Source organism: Pelodiscus sinensis, chromosome 2 (genome assembly GCF_052426305.1).
Source record: "Pelodiscus sinensis isolate ZL-2025 chromosome 2, ASM5242630v1, whole genome shotgun sequence".
Taxonomy (NCBI): domain Eukaryota; kingdom Metazoa; phylum Chordata; order Testudines; family Trionychidae; genus Pelodiscus; species Pelodiscus sinensis.
In genome coordinates, this window is record NC_143053.1 from 160,851,471 (window position 1) to 160,866,198 (window position 14,728).

The 14,728-nt window shown below is 41.8% G+C and overlaps 1 protein-coding gene across 7 annotated transcripts in view; it reads left to right on the forward strand.

Moving 5' to 3' along the window:
- The window catches only part of TNS3 (tensin 3), a 430,864-nt gene that overhangs the window by 88,804 nt on the left and 327,332 nt on the right, over positions 1 to 14,728 (forward strand). Inside the window, exon 2 of one of the 7 annotated variants that reach the window (XM_089776497.1) lies at positions 14,669 to 14,701. The exons of the other annotated variants lie outside the window; for them this stretch is intronic. The gene's annotated coding sequence lies outside the window, so the exon portion shown is untranslated. The remainder of the gene's footprint in view (positions 1 to 14,668; positions 14,702 to 14,728) is intronic. 7 annotated transcript variants of the gene reach the window in all.

The following is a 14,728-nucleotide window of genomic DNA, read 5'->3' on the forward strand; positions in this document are numbered from 1 at the left end:
AGAATGTTCAGATAAGAAGAAAGATATGAAATTGGAATTTTCAAGATATGAAGCTGTGTCTTTAATATGGGCCTGGTGATAGTATTTAGAAATTAACTAGACTGTATCCAAGTCATGCACTGCGGTTCAGTCCTTTCTGTACTTGTCATATCTGACACGAAAGAGGATAGTAGAAGTCAGCTTTTTGGAGGGTGGGGGTCAACAAAAATCAGAAATATTTTTGACCAAAAAAAAAAAAGATTTCAGAGAGACGGGAGAGATTACCATTTAATTGGAAAGGTATTTTCCGTAGATATTGTCTTTCTTTTTTTAGAGATAACCTATGTCCTTGAGTTCCTGCAAAACCCTTGGGGGCAAAACCGTAGGTTAGTAATGGTTGAGGGGGAGAGGCAAACCTTGTTTTTGTGTGAATAATTCAGGGGAAAAAAACCTTCTTCAGAAGACATTCCTCCCCTCAAATACTTTTCTGTGGAGAAGGGCAATCTGGGTCACTTTTTGTAAGAGGGGTGCCAAGATAAAATGTTAATCCTTACCAAACAAATTTCACAAGTAAAAATCTAAACATTATGACTGGTGTCATTTTAAAGCTTGTCCAACTAATTATTTTCATATTGATGCCTAAAGCTTTGTAAAAGCACAGAATGCTTTGAAGCTATGCTAGAAAAATATACACCGGTGGCTACGTCTACATTGACCGCTTCTTGTGCAAGAACTCTTTTGCGGAAGAGTTCTTGTGAAAAAACTCTTCCACAAGAGAGCATCTACACTGCCATGTGCTTTTGCGCAAGAGATGTGCTTTTGCACAAGAGCATCCATGGCAGTGTAGACGCTCTCTTCCTCAAGAAAGCTCTGATGGCCATTTTAACCATAGGGGCTTCTTGTGCAAGAAATTCATGTTGCCTGTCTACACTGCCCTCTTCTGGAAGAGCTCTTGCGCAAGAGGGCTTATTCCTCGTGGGGAGCAGAGCCGGATTACGGGGTGGACTAGCTGGGCAGCTGCCTGGGGCGCCAACCTATGGGGGGCACCTGATGGCAGTTGTAAGGGGCATGCAGTGCCCCTTATAGCTGTCATCAGGTGCCGCACGCCCGGTTCCCGGATTGCGGGCTGCAGCAGCTCCCAGCGGCCACCCTGCAGCAGCCACCCAAGGCAGGGGCTGCATTAACCCCCGCAGTGTCAGCCAGCAGCGCCCTTTCCCCCACTACTGTGGGGCCCTGCATAGCCAGGCGCAGCCCGCCCAGGGCTGCCTTGGGTTGTGCGCCAGTGGTGGTGGCCAAGTCAGGCAACGCAGCACACACACATCCTGATGCCGCTGGCTCTGTGCGCTGCCTCTTACAGCTCTAAGGTGCACAGCATGCCAGGGGGGCAGGGTCACGCAGGTGCCATGCGCCCAGGGTGGAGCCACGCATGTGTTGCGCGCCCGCTGCCCGGGGCACCAGAATTGCTCGAGCCGGCACTGGTGGGGAGAGGAATAACTTTTCCAGAAGAAGCTCTGTTTTACAATGCTATACTGTAAATTTACTTCTGGAAGAATGCTCATGCAGTGTAGACAGCCGGCAATTTTTTGCGGAAGAACAGCTGTTCTTCCGCAAGTAGCTGCCAGTGTAGATGTAGCCGACTCAGTTCATCTTAAACAGCTTAAAGTTATATCAAAGGGGAGATTACATGGGAGGGCTTAACTTGATAAACTATGCAAATTGAGCTACCTCAATTGCGTATCTTATTTTGAAATTGAAATTGGGAATCTCTACACAGCACTTATTTTGAAATAGGGCACTCTTCCTTCGACTTCCCTTACAACTTGTATAATGAGGGTTACAGGAGTTGGAGTAAGAAGTCCTCCAGCTTGACAGTATTTAGACATTATTTTGAAATAACTGCCTGCTGTGTAGTCGCGGACTAAGTTATTTTAAAATACCGCTAGTTATTTCAAAATAATGTTGCTTTGTAGGCCTATTGTTAGGCTGTAGGATACCAAGAAAACTTGGTTATGTCAGTATTTGGATTAAAAAATTTAAAATATCAAATCTCCATTATACATTTTGTATTTGTTTTACTGAGGGCAGAATTTGGCTCTAAAATGCAGATTATTTTTTAAAAATTATAATTTAATCACTATGTGTCCTTTAATATTATTTTGCATGTGTATGTTGAGTTTTGCTTATAATTTGCTTTTAAGCCCCCTCTGTATTGAAAAATAACTTGGATTATTAACAATTCTAAGGGTTTTTCAAAAAGTTATGTCTTTCAAAACCATTTTGTTCTACACCAATTACTTTTGATTGCTGCGTATAAGTTGCTTTTGCATTTATGCCCTTTTCTTCATGATGAAACATTTATCTAATGGATTACAGCTGCCATAATGTTTCATATAGCCAGCAGGATATGTTGCCACCACTCACTCCATCATGATGCTGTTGAACACATGAAGTGTATTTAATGACAAAGAAAAAAAAGAAAAAGTCCTCTGGGGAAAAATTCATTAGTTTTGATGCCTGCAAAACAGGAGTAAAAATTTCTTCTCAGATGTATAGGGTCTCAGTGTGAATTTAATATCTGAGATATCCTCTACATACAGATTATATCCTGCCATTTTGGGGGATGGTGTTCACTTCATGTAATGATTCTTGGCTTACGTCACCTCTGGCATTAGCAAGAAGCTTTTGTAGCATCCACCAATCTGAGAGGAGCTTTTTGGATCTGCCAAGGTTCAGCCACTCCCATCCACCCAGAAGCCAGAGTGGAGATGAGGAAGTAGAACAGAGTTGCAGAGGCCACAGCTAATTATGGTATAGTGTCTTGGATTCATACCACAATGTCTGCATTGTAACACTGGACCAGGGGGCAAGTGCTTGATGTGACTGTTTTATGCACAGGCCCTGGATGTTTTTCGCCTTCCTCTGTAGCATGGGGTACAGATCACAGCTAGAGGATTCTCTGCATCTTGGGGTCTTCAAAGTATTTGAAGGCTTCAATATCTGAGATATAGGTGAGAGGATTATTCTAGGAGGGGTTGGTGAGATTTTGTGGCCTGCACTGTGCAGGGGGTCAGACTAGATGATCATAATGGTCCCTTCTGACCTTAAAGTCTATGAGTCTATGAGGATACTGCTCTCTGCTTATTTGGTGACTCTCCAAAGCTGACTTCCATTGATCTAAGTGTTCCTTACCTTCAACTGGTGTGATGTCAAGTAAGAACAAGCAGAAGGGAGGCAGATGTCTGTGGGAGAAGTTATAAACCATAGTTCCATGTGGGATGAACTGGCAGGGTTGTATTTTTTTAAATAAAAAATTGGCTACAAAAATGATTTGTTACAGGCCACAGAATCATTGTCAACAAGGTTCCCATCATAAAATGCAATGGACTGCATGGGAAAATGGAAAACCGCTTCAGAACGAGGATTTTTTTGAGCCAGATGGATGACATCTGAGACCTCAGATTAAAGTGCCAAAGGAGAAAAGGGTGATAATTACAGCATAAGCCCTCATGCAAACTCCAGAAAACAAATGAAATTGTAGGCCATAAATGTCAGTGGCAAAGTGCACCCAGCAGTGACTCCAAAAGGACACATCATTCTTCCTATTCAAACAGTGGGATGCTAATCAGATTTGGCTGGAGTGCTTTTTCCCCTCCATCAGCAGGAAACAAGTTGAGGCTTTTGAGGTCCAATACAGTGCTGACAATTGATCGTAAAAGCAATGTTGTACCTCGTCTTTCTGGCAGATTTAAGAAAAATCCCATTTAGAAATTTTAGGTGGTTGATTATTCTGGTTTTACTGCAGTCACTACATTCTCCTTGAGGAAATATCCTTGTGAGTTTAGCAATCAAGCATGTTAGAAAGAGGTGTTCTGGCTAGTGGCTGCTGCATTTCTGCTTGCGTGCATTTCACTCAAATCCTGATCTCCTGACAGACAAGTTCTTTTGCAGGTATAAAATCAGCTTCCAGGAGGTGAGAACTGTTTTATCTTTTGATCTGGTCAGAGTTCTTGGATGGATACTCCTCTGGGGTGAAACCCTGTCTCCACTGAAAATGCCCTTTCACTTCAGTGGAGCCAGAATTTAGAAAATGTAGAAACTCATTATAAGTTATCCCTCCCCTTCTGATTCTTGCACAGTTACTCTTCTGGCTGTGCAAATACAGTTCTGTATCCACTTGCAACATGCTTTGCTTACTTCCCTGGATATGCAGTATACCTATGCAAGACAGTGACACTTATCTAAGGGGAGGTACTAACATTTTCTTTCCGTAAACTGTGTTCCAAGGTAAACTTTATTAATGTTTTAGTGAATGAGGATTTTGTTCTTCAGCCAAGTACTAACAAAGTAAGATTATAAAATTAATGGAAAGACCTTCATTGATGCCTTTTGAGCTAGAACAGGTCAGAAAACTCAGTCTCTATGGTGTTCCCAGCAGTCTCAACACAAATTAAAGCCAAGAGATTTCAAAGGGGCCTTATGACCATATTTTCAGAGGTCTTTAGACATCAAAACATGCAGAATGGCAACGAATGGGAAATTCAAAAGCACCTCAGCAAGTTGGGTTTCTAGAGCCCCATTGAAACGATGAGGTAATAAACCATAGAAGAGGCAGCACATGAGGTTTCTAGACATTTCAAATAGGCCTGGCCAACTAGCAGATGGACTTGAGGTTTTGTCATGGGGATATTTGTGGTGATTTACAAATGAGTTGCTATGGGAAGTTATACAACTATCCCTACAAAATATTAGAGAGAAGTTATGAGTAATACTGAGAGGAAATATGACAGAACTCTTGCCATTTACCCTAGAACAGGGGTGGGTAACCTTTTTTGGACCAGCGGCCACCGACCTACAGAAAAATTGATGGAGGGCAGAAACCCTGCCCCTTCCCCCCACACACACCAAACCCCACATTTCCCTCACACACCAGAGCCTAGGGAGGCCTCGGCTAACAGATTTTGTGGGCCCCCTTCAGGCTCTGGGGTGGGGCCCAAAAATTAGGGATTCAGTGTGTGGGAGGGGGCTGCTGGGAAGAGGGCTTGGAATGGGAGGTCTGCGCAGGAACAGTAGGGGAAAAGTCTTCAGGCAGCAAGGGGAGAGGGTGTGGTAGTGCATGTAGCCACTTCCCCCTCCTGCCAGGCAGAGCCTATGGGTTGGATCCAGCCCCAGGCTTGCTTGACTCAGGCCTGAGAGGCTCAGGGCTCCCCATTGTGGAAGAGGGGGTGCTCTGAGCCTTGGGGGCCAGATCCAGGAAAGCTGGGTTCTCCACCTCTGCCCTAGAGTTTGCAGTTCCCATTTTAGCCCATGTGAAGCAAGACTGTGTACTATCTATTTAACTGAATCTGCACTGTAGTCACAAACAAAAAGGAAAAAGCTGTGCATGTTCCCACTCCTTCTCAATTTTAAGCTTTTCATTTGTATTTTCTTTAAGAACATCCCTCGCTTGAAATGTTCTAGTAGGAATAAATTATTTCATCATTTCCTTCTATCTCTCTCTCTCTCTTTTTTTTTTTTTTAATAAAGCTGCTCTAAACACACTCTGAGTTAACACAGGAAGAGAATTTTATCCCAGGCTTCCAGGGCTTGCTGCAAGGTGATACTGGTTACACTCAGGAGCCATATGTGCATTTTGATTGTTGATCCCTCTAGCTTTATTGGGAGTATACAAGCTTTGTTTATAGGTTTAAATAGCTGGGCAATGTGGCTGTCTTTATGTGCAGTTCGTGATCCTAAAATATGAGGACAGGGAACAAATCTAGTACATAGGAAAGTACAGAGTCAACTGCATGGTCTGTTGTATTAGAAGCAGTGGTGGATAACCTGTTGTGGGTAAAGAGGAGGCAGGGGGATCTTGTTCAGTACTCAAAGGACTGGTTGGTAAGAGCAGGAGGTGTACTGACGCGAAAAGTTTAGGAGATCATTTTTATTTGTTTGCTTTTAACTTAATCCTCTGCATTTTCACTTGTCTTGCTATGGGAAAGATCATGCCAGGAAGAAGCTCCATTATGCAAAATGTTGACAAACAGAAGGCATTCGTTGAAGAATTACACACTGTGACACAGTTATTGTTAGCACTTTGTGGAAGGGACTTTTTATTGTGTATTTCCACCGTGGCTAGCCCAATGAGCTCCTGGTCTTCAGTGGGAGCTTCTAGGCGCTATGACGCTGCAAATAAAAATCATACTTAATACTGATTGATAAGCTAGCAGGGCTGATAAGTGAGCAGAGACATCATTGAAGAAAGGAAGTAAGGAGCATCATCTCCCTATTCCTCAGATTACTGGGCCTGTCTCTTCTCCGAGAATCCTCATTTCTTTGGTTGTCACCCTAGGAGGATTTGACTATTAATGAACGGTGCCTCTGTACAGTCTAAAGCTGCTGCTGCTTCTACCACTGTATGCTTCTTCCTACCACCTCTGTAGAAAGGCAGGTGCCTCATATCCATCTCTCACATACTTAACCCTTCAGGGTACATCTACACAGCAGGGCTAAAGCCGAAATAAGCTATGCAATTTAAGTTACATCAATTGCGTAGCTTAAGTCGAAATAGCTTAATTGGCTTTTGGTGCTGTCTACCCATCAGGAAGTAGAAGGAAGAACATTCTTCCTTCTGTTTCCCTTGCTCCTCGTGAAATGAAGGTTACCAGGAGTTGGAATAAGTCCTCCAGCTTGCCATTATTTCAAAATAACAGCTTGTAGTGTAGGCACTTTGGTATTTCAGACTGTCAGTTATTCCAAGATCACACTTCTGTGTAGAAATAGCCTCAGTGATTGGGGAAAAGGAATGAAAGATGTGAAAGGATTTTCAAGTCATTAGAGGGTCTAGAGGAACCAGGGAAAGTTCCCAGGGGATAGGGAGCTATTGAAAAATGAGCATTTGGTGAGTAGCCCCAAGAGGGTCTCTGAGGAAACTTTTAGGAGATGGAAAGAAAAGCATCCCCAGTTACCCTATAGAGAGATGACTGTAGGGAGCAGGAGAAGAAAATCCTGGATGGAGGAGACAGTCTGGTTGGAAAAGGGGGACAGAAAATGGAAAGACTCAAGACAGAGAAAGGAAGATGAGGGTTTTGTTGTTTGCAGGAAAGAAAGATTCTGAGTTGAGTGTGCAGGGAAAAGGAGAGATCTCAGTCAAGAAGGGCAAGATGTGAAGGGTAGGTAAGAAGAGAAAGGATCAGAGGATTGGGGAAGGGAGGTGGGGAGAGACCACTCCAGATGTCGGGGAAATGACCCGTGTGAGTAGTAAATGCTTTGCCCTGATCCTTGTGCTGATAGAAACCTGTTATTCATTATTAGTGAATCCACTAGTTTCCGTTGCCCAACATAAATATTCAGAAGAGACAAACCTTTGTGAGTTCCTGTTGCAAGTGTTGGCAACTCAAAAACCAAAAAAACAAAATACAAAACCGAATGAACAATTCCAGTCAAAAACTTTGCTGCTGACCTGGGTTAATGGTGATACTTTCTCCACCAGAGGGCAGCACAATCTACCAATTCTGCAGACACTTATGAATTAGCTATGTTTACCTATGTAATGAAGCTATAGACAACCATCCTACATAAAAAGAATTATCTGAATTTGAAAAGGACACTATCCTATCACTTTTGAAAACAGTAAATAATTAAAACAAAGCCAATACATTTCTTTTTAGGCCAATTTTTCTATCTTTTTGGGAGAGCAAAGAATTGAATAAAAATTATAGATTACAACTTTATTGAACTACCCTCTAGAGTTGGATAGAGAATTAAAATATCCTTGTTACAGAATTTTAGAGGATGGTTTCAAAATCCTTATGGAACGTAAGAGAAGAAAACCTTTCTATGAGTTTTGAGAGTAATTCCAATAGAACCCTTTCAGTATATCAATCCCTGTTGGAATATCCCAAAAGAAATGCTATAATCGTTTTAAATTATTCTGGGGGATGTGTCCACTCCTGACTGAATATGTCAGTGCAAATATGTGCAACACATGCAGTTCTGTGCTGATGATCACTTTAGAAATATTTAGGAACGGTGATCTATCACATGCAGTGAAGGGAATCACATGCAGTAAAGGGAAGAGAAAAACCCACTAAGGAAATATTTAGATGTCAGTTTTTATAGAGTTACAGGGAAATCTGTATATAGCAAAAGTTTATTAGGCTGCCTTTTGTCTTAAGAGACCATCTCAAGTGTACTCCACATTTTTATTTGAAGACCACTTCTGTTAGCTTGCTGATGTTTGTTGGTCCCTGGAGCAGACTCTCCAGATGGGCTTCCATATATTAAAAAGAAGAAGGAGCATAAAAATGTATTTTAAATATTGTGAAAAATACCATCAATTTCCTTTTATTAAGATAGCTTGTACACATGGCCCACTGCAATAGAGAAACACTGGGATGGAGTGTTTTTCTGTTGATGGTTTGTATTTCAGATTGAGACTGCATCTTGTTTGAAAAAAAAAAAAAGGACTTCTTATACATGTAGCTTTCTTCCTTATTTCTGAAATGTGATCTTGGCTATGGACATCAATTCCGTGAAGAGTTTTGAAGTTTGAAAATAAAGCATTAAAAACTAAATTCTATTCCTTTTGAACAGACTAAATCCCAGTCACATTTTATCTGTTCAGATCATTTCACATTAACTGCTTCTGGTTTAGTTGGTTGAATAATGGTTACTATGAAAGATTTGTAACTTTGCCTCCTTTCGCTATAATTCTGTCCCTGCAGTCATCCTCCATTAACCCTAATTACTCCTCTTCCCACACTTACTACTACAGTTTTATTCACTTTTTTTTTTGCAAATATTTAACTATTGTAACAAGGAAAAAATAAAAGCAAGATGCAAAATGGCTGGGCTAAAGGAATAAGGACGCAGTGTGATGTACATAGAAGTCAGGAACTGGCAACATTCAAGTGGCCTTTTTAAAAAACCAAACCAAACCTTGGAACTTGCACTAATCCCAAACATTTTTCACTAAAGGCACCTTTTTGATCTATGGGCTATTGCTGATAGAGTTCACATTTCCATCTCAAACTTCCAAGGGACTACAGTTATTACAAAGAAAATCATAATTTACTACTTTATCAAAAACTGGGAAAAATATGGGTCCTGCGTATAAATCTACAAGTTGCAGAGTAAAAAAAGAAACATCTATGAGCAATTGAAAAGAACCGTAAGAATAAAAACACGTGTATTAACTGTAGTCGTTACGTATTCCACTCATGCTTTAGTGAGTATCTCTCTTACGTGCACTGCTCATTCATAAGGGGCAGGTTGAAAACTGACTTCCATGGGAAGTTAGGGCTTAGGGTGTCAGGCTCTATTTCCACAAAGTGCCTCTAAAGCATCAGAGCATCCTGGACTGATGATTTAAAATATCTCAACAGTTGGCGATGGCTTGGATTATGAGCTCCTCCAGCACAAAGGTCTATTCTGTGATATTCTTATTTTGTTATTGTTCATCTGGTTTCCCTTGTGATTTCTGACTCGGTGAAGCAGGGATCACGCTTGAGTGGGAGGGTATCATGTGTCAAACATTACAACGTTGCATAGTTAATACTGCATTACACAAGCTCCCAGTGCACAGCCTGAGAAAGTCCTAGCTTTCTGGCATGACTCCCAAGGTTATCTCTGCCATCTCTACTTCCCCTCCGTTACCAGGACCAGCATTTAACCCCTGAACTGTGTGGGCTCCATTTGACACAGCAGGGAACAAATGACCCAAAGTCTTCTCGGCTCTGCTGTGATTATTACTGAAAATCCCTTTCATAGCTCTGGGAATCTATATAAGCCTAGAATAAGACATATGCCCTGTCTTGATGTTATAGTACTTCTAAAGGAGCAGGAAACATTAGAGAGCACGTGTCTCAGTGGTATGTAGATTCTCTTAGCCTCGATTGCCACAGCAGTAACCCAGAGACCTATTTTCCCCTAGAGGTGTATGAAAAATTATGCCTACCTCAGCAAAAGCAAAACATAGTCAGCAAGAATTCCCTTCAAAGGTGAATTTTATAACCAGAAATTATAATAACTAAAAATGGTGCAAGAAAAACTTTCCCCAGCCAACCCTTGCTGCCTTCTGACAGACAGTCTCCTTCCTCTGTGTCCCCAGCAGCCAATTTATAATTCTCCTCCTGAGGAAGGAGGGAATGGAGGACTAGACTGAATTAAACCCTTTCTTTGGCCAGACACTCGATGCTGCTCTTGAATGTTGCTGGAGTACCTGTGTTGTAGCTTGGACATCAAGACATCTTACTGCTACGAACGATGTCACACCTGACTTCCTTTCCAACAATCAGTGTATTCTCTGCCCTTCTCTAGATTTCCTGCCCTGTGTTCCCTTCTGTGTGGTTTGGATTGTGGGGAGGGCAAGAAGGTAAATGCATGTTGTTCTAGAGAAGAAGGAAGAGAGGTGTGCAATTATATTTTAAAGGTAAGAAAAATGAAAGCCATGAGCACATATAACCATCCTGGAAGGCCACCAAAGCTGCTTTCTTACAGCTTGTGCTCCTTTCTCTGTGAGGATTATTGTTGCCAATTCCTTTCATGATTTAACTGTCCGAATCAGCAGCATTTCACATCTATGTTTTTTTGCTATGAACTTTTAGCTTGTCACAACCCTACACAGGTGTGCATTTGTAACAAGATGGATTGCTTCAGAGAACAAAAAATGGGTACAGCCAAATCAGAGTTTGACCACTCCAGCATTGGGATGATCTGTTACAGGTACATTAAGAAACTTCAAGCAAGTCTGGTGCCACTGAGCAGAATTTTAAAGCACAGATAACACTCAGTTCAACAAATTTGTGTCCTGTGGTGTTAAACATATTGTAGCTTGGATGCCCTCAATGCAGGGAAAATACTATTGGGATCTTTGTCTCATTTTCAGTGCAAAAGCTTAGCTACTTTAAAAGTCCCTTTAATTCTCTTACTCCCAACATGCTTCACCTCTTCCTTCCCTCCCTCTCTCCTCCCTCCCCCACTCCACACACACTTTCATTCTCTCTTCAGTGGGAATAAGTCACAGGAAGTTTCTTAGTCTGCTGTAAAAACTCAAGAACATAAGAACGGCCGTACTGGGTCAGACCAAAGGTCCTTCTAGCCCAGTATCCTGTCTGCCGACAGTGGCCAGCACCAGGTGCCCCAGAGAGGGTGGACTGAAGACAATGATCAAGCGATTTGTCTCTTGCCATCTCTCTCCAGCTTCTGACAAACAGAGGCCAGGGACACCATTTTATCCCCTGGCTAATAGCCTTTTATGACCTCTAACCTCCATGAAATTATCTAGCTTCTCTTTAAACTCTGTTATCTAACTCATTGTCTCTTGCCTAGCCCTTGAAAGTTCCCTGCCTCAGGAATTCCCTAGCACAGAAAGAAGAGACCCCATCTATATTGTTCTGCTTTCTGGAGGGTTTGGGTAAAAAGAGAATCAAGAAAAACCTAACTGGCATCCCATGCCCCATTTCATCTACCATCATGGATGAAGTCTTGTGGATAGAGAGGACAGCACAAAACCTTAATCATGACTGTCTGAGGCCTGTGTTTGAATGATCCTCTCTAATGCATGCCCTAATTGATCAGTTGGGTCATCTCTGGCTAATGGCAAACTCTTCTATAGACCAGCTGATGACAACCAACCCCTGCATCCTCTTCCCCAGCTTTCTTTAAATATCGGTCTCAAATCTTTGCACTGTAGAGTGCAATCCCACTCCAACATAGTCTTTGCCTGCTGTGCTCATTTCTGGCAGTCTGTTTTTCCTAGGCCACTGGTGCCAGTTGTGCTTTAATTCTTTATAGTTGGTGCCCAGCATCCCATATGCTGCTATCAGGAGGAATCACTAAATAATGGAATAGATAGCAATGGCAGAGAGTGAATTTCTGAGGTTTTTCTTGATCCTGTTTTACTTTTAAAGCATTGCCAATACTCTCCGCAGTGTACACAACTCAAATAATCTTGTCCTAGAGAAGGTGTTACCTTAAAGAGCTTACCAGCTGGAACATGGACAAGACTTGAGTCCCTCAGAGTCCCCATGGCAGGTGTTGTTTTTGCCATTCGAATAGAGGGGAGGAGAAGGCAGTTGACTGATTGGGTCTGGTATTTGTGGTTCATGCAATAATTCATAATTTGTCAGGTCAAATTGTATAGCTCAGCTTTGCAGCTCTAGTGTGATTTTAAACACATCCAAGCTGTCATTCTTTATGTTCTGAACTGGAAATGGGGGGGGGAGAGAAACATTTTATTTAAAGAGATTCTTTTCCCAGGTCTGGGCAGTAACTATCTATATTTCCAGTGTACAAAAGGCAGCTGTTGATTCTGTCAGCGATACCACAGCTGTTGACAGTTTATCAATGGCTTGTCCATTGAATTAACTGGGAAGTTGTTAGCAAGGGTCACAGATGTTTCCAGGAGCTGGGAGCATGCTACAAGTGGGCATTTTCTTCTGGTTTTCTCAAGAGAGAATCATAGAATACTAGGACTGGAAGGGACCTCGAGAGGTCATCGAGTCCAGTCCCCTGCCCTCATGGCAGGACCAAATACTATCTAGACCATCCCTGATAGACATTTATCTAACCTACTCTTAAATATCTCCAGAGATGGGGATTCCACAACTGGGCAATTTATTCCAGTGTTTGACCACCCTGACAGTTAGGAACTTTTTCCTAATGTCCAACCTAAACCTCCCTTGCTGCAGTTTAAGCCCATTGCTTCTTGTTCTATCCTCAGAGGCCAAGATAGAACAAGTTTTCTCCCTCCTCCTTATGGCACCCTTTTAAATATCTGAAAACTGCTATCATGTCCCCCCTCAATCTTCTCTTTTCTAAACTAAACAAACCCAATTCCTTCAGCCTTCCCTCACAGGTCATGTTCTCTAGACCTTTAATCTTTCTCGTTGCTCTTCTCTGGACCCTCTCCAATTTTTCCACGTCTTTCTTGAAATGCGGTGCCCAGAACTGGACACAATACTCCAATTGAGGCCTAACCAGTGCAGAGTAGAGCGGAAGAATGACTTCTCGTGTCTTGCTCACAACACACCTGTTAATACATCCCAGAATCATGTTTGTTTTCTTTGCAACAGCATCACACTGCTGACTCATATTTAACTTGTGATCCACTATAACCCCTAGATCCCTTTCTGACATACTCCTTCCAGACCATCGCTTCCCATTCTATATGTGTGAAACTGATTGTTCCTTCCTAAGTGGAGCACTTTGCATTTGTCTTTATTAAACTTCATCCTATTTATCTCAGACCATTTCTCCAATTTGTCCAGGTCATTTTGAATTATGACCCTATCCTCCAGATTAGACACAATCTCTCCCTGCTTGGTATCATCTGCAAACTTAATAAGCGTACTTTCTATACCAATATCTAAATCGTTGATGAAGATATTGAACATAGCCGATCCCAAAACAGACCCCTGCGGAACCCCACTTGTTATGCCTTTCTAGCAGGATTGTGAACCATTAATAAAGTATAAGAAGATAATTAAAGGCGTATAAGAAGACAATTAAAGATGGAACTGCAGTCATTCTGAGGGTAAATGGTTATGCCAGAGAAAGACTTCACGAGAAGGAAGGTCAGGTGAAAAATTAATTCTGGCATAAGCCTGGAGATGGTGTTGAAAGATTCACATTCTCCCTCACCCCTCCAAGGTCCCGGCTTGGTAAATTAGGCTTCAGGAATGACTCTCCAGTTTCTGGCTTTTGGAACAAAGAAAAGGGTTGAGCTAAAGGGGAAGTGGGGGGAGTGATAGGAGAATAAGTGAGAGGACAAAGAGTCATTCCAGAAGGAAGATTTCAGTCTTTGAAGTATTTAATAGAAGATATTTTGATGGAGTCAGGAGTTGACAGTTAATGCAGGCGCTACAGCTACATGGATCAGACAGAGACAGAGTGATATAGAGGCATGTGACAGTCACAGGGCTGACAACCAACACAGAGGTAAGAGGGAGATGGCATAGTGGATTAGATGAAACCCGGGATGATAAAATATGGATTTATTACGATTTATATTATGGCAGGAAAATATTGTATGAAGTTGTGAGACCAGTCCATTACATTATTAATCTTTTAATTAATGTTAATGTGTACTTTTAATTATTGCAAAAGTCCATAAAGCAATGGATGGGAGCTCTGAGTAGATGTGGAAAGAACAAATACATTATTTCATTCCATCTCATGGCCCTGCATTGTCATAAAATGGGTTTCATTCTCATTTCTAATGCAGCCTGGGATTGATAGCAAAAATTGTTGTTATATCAGTACCTTTCACCAATGTGAAATGAGCTCTGGTCTTAATTTCTCCTGAACTTATCTGAATCACAAACCCCTAATTAGATGGCACTAATTTAGCATTTTCAGGGTACGTCTATTCTGCGGCGCTATTTTGGGATATCAGAAGTATCCCAAAATAGCAACGCCGCATCTTTAAATGTGTCTGCTATTTCCCTATTCCGGCGTCCCTGTAACCCCCATTCCGTGAAGGTTAAAGGATTTGTGGGAATAGTACCTTATTTTGAAATTTGTCGCTGTCCACATAGCACCAAATTTCAAAATAAGCTCTTTTCACCTAGACTCAGAATAAGCTATGCAATTTGCATAGGACAAATTGCATAACTTATTGTGACAGAAGGTTGCTGTCTAGACACAGCCTCGGTGGAAAGGGCAAAGATGGAATGAGTCACTACATTTTTCCCTTTCTCATTTACAGGTAACTCTCACTGAGAAGCGTTGATACATCTCGGTAAGGCAGTGTGGTAAAGCTTGTGTT